This window comes from Pongo abelii, chromosome 16 (assembly GCF_028885655.2).
Source record: "Pongo abelii isolate AG06213 chromosome 16, NHGRI_mPonAbe1-v2.0_pri, whole genome shotgun sequence".
NCBI classification, from domain to species: domain Eukaryota; kingdom Metazoa; phylum Chordata; class Mammalia; order Primates; family Hominidae; genus Pongo; species Pongo abelii.
Window position 1 is genome coordinate 82,651,357 of NC_072001.2, and position 2,662 is coordinate 82,654,018.

Consider the following 2,662-nt stretch of genomic DNA (forward strand, 5'->3'; position numbering starts at 1 on the left):
AAAAATACTATTAGATCAAAACTGTAATCTTTTACTTTAGGGTAGTGACAGATGGTGTGTGTTATCAGACTTTTACTCCTGATATGAATCTTCTATCTGTTTTGAGAACATCTGGCTTCATGCATAAAGTTATCACATCACATATGAATCTTGCAGAACACCCTTAAAGGATCATGAACATCACCAGTAAATTCTAGGGGCGTCTTCCAGTCCAAGATGGCAATGTTAGAACATCTACGTAACCAATTTTCTCAGTAAAGTCAGAAATAGAGAATAGATTTGGACTATCATCTCCTTTATTTAATATAATTTCTGAAGTGCTAAGCAATGCTATTAGATAAGAAATGAAGTATGAAAATATACTCATTGTAAAGACAGGAAAAATAATTATTTGCATATTACAAGATTGTATACCTAGAAAACAAAGGGGGTCAATTGAAACATTTAGGGAGCCCAGTAAATTGGCAAATTACAAAATGAGTATATAAAAATCAACAACTGTCTTATGTTTCAATTGTATTAAGTTAGAAAATAGAATAGAAGAAAAGTCATTTACATTTGGGAGAAAATTTAAAATATCACAGCAGAATCCGTTTAGCAAGAAATATAAAGTTCTAATATGAAAAAAGATAACGTTATTAAGCAAGATGGCTTTATTAAGGGTGAACTGATATTTCATCAAATAAAAAATTCAACATAATCCCAATAAAATCCCAATGTTGTCTTTTTATAACTTTACTTGATGATTCTAAAGTTAGTCTGAAAGAGTAAATCTGTGATAAAATTCAGATTGTTTGGAGAGGGAGTTTAAGGAGAAACTTTCCCACTACATGTGAAGTGTATCATAAATTTATACTAATCAGAATGAGGTGACACAAATAGAGGGAAAAAATAAGTCAATGGAATAGGAAGGAACGTTCACAAATAAATTCCAGTTTTTCTGGCAATTTAGTGTGTGATAATGGTAACATTCAAAAACAGTAGGAAAATATTTTCCTAAAAAAATATATTGGGAAAAAATTGTATTGGGGAAATTACTTGTCTTTCAGAACACAACTGATCTCAGTGCATATCTAGTTAATTGCACAAAATAAATACCAGATGGAGCAAAATTCTATCTGTAAAATATCAAATTATAAGAAAGTCAAAAGAAGGTTGGAATTTTCTCATAATCTTTAGGTTAAAAAATTTCTAAAACTTATTTATGGCAAAAGACAAGATAATAAAACTAAAATACAAATAAAAACTGGGAAAATATTTTAAATATGTATGACAGATTAAGGATAAAATGTAAAATATGGAGAAAGCTTTAAAAGTTAATAAGAGAAATAAAAATAGGAAAGGATATGGACAACCAATCCACACATATACATACACACACAATACAAACAACCTGTAAATAGATACAGATTTCATCAATATATTCATTTTTGAAGAAATGAAAGTAAAAATAAGACCTTTTCTCCCCCTTATCAGATTGTTAGGGATTAAAAAGCTTGATGATGTCCAGAATTGCTGAGGGTATATGAATATGTTTAGTACCATCTTTTGTTGGTTGAGTGTAAATTTTTATAACCATACAGGAGGATGGGGTAAAAATATTTATTAAACTGTTAAATACTGTGGCCAGACACAATGGCTAACACCTGTAATCCCAGCACTTTGGGAGGCCAAGGCCAGTGGATCATTTGAGGTTAGGAGTGTGAGACCAGCCTGGCCAACATGGTGAAATCTCGTCTCTATTAAAATACAAAAATTAGCCGGGCGTGGTGGCGTGCACCTGTAATCCCAGCTACTTGGGAGGCCGAGGCAGGACAATCACTTGAATCTGGGAGGTGGAGATTGCAGTGAGCTGAGATCGTGCCACTGCACTTCAGCCTGGGTGACAGAGACAGACTTCGTCTCAAAAAAAAAAAAAAAGTTAAATATTGTTTCTATATTTACTTAGCCATTTCTTTTGTAAGTATTTACTCTAACAGCATAGTTGGACAAATACAAGATATAATTCTTGTTTAAAATGGTGAAAAATTGGCAACAGCCAAAATATACGTCTCTTGTGCATTGGTTAAATAAACTATAATACATTTATACAATAGACTATAACTTAGCCATTAAAAACTATTATGTATACTATGTTCACTGGCAGGAAAAGGTTTTCAGTACACAGTATATTGTTAAAAGTATAGTATGACACCATTTTCACATAATTTTTAGGTACATTTATAAAACAGAAATTTCTGGAAAGATGATCCCCAAAATGACAATAATAGCTCTGAATTACAAACTGTCAGCTGATTTTCCTTTATCTTTATATTTCTTTGACTTGTTTGAAATTTTTCTTATGATAGAGTACCATTTTGTTTTTTTTTTTTTCAAAAAGTTATTTTTTGTTGGGGAAAAAAAGGGGGGGAGGGATGGATTTGGCAAAGCTGTACCTTGAGGATGATTTGAATCCTTAAAAGAATTCAGCTGTATACAAGGAAGAGTAAAACTGAATTAAGTGTGTATTCAACTCAGAAAGCTAGGAAACAAACAGCCAAGGAAGGAAAATGGGAATATGAAATTCATAGAGATAAAAGTAATACAAAATGAGTTATAAATAGAAAAATATTATAATTATCAAGCATGAAAGATCTGTCTTGGAAAGAAAACAACAAAACAG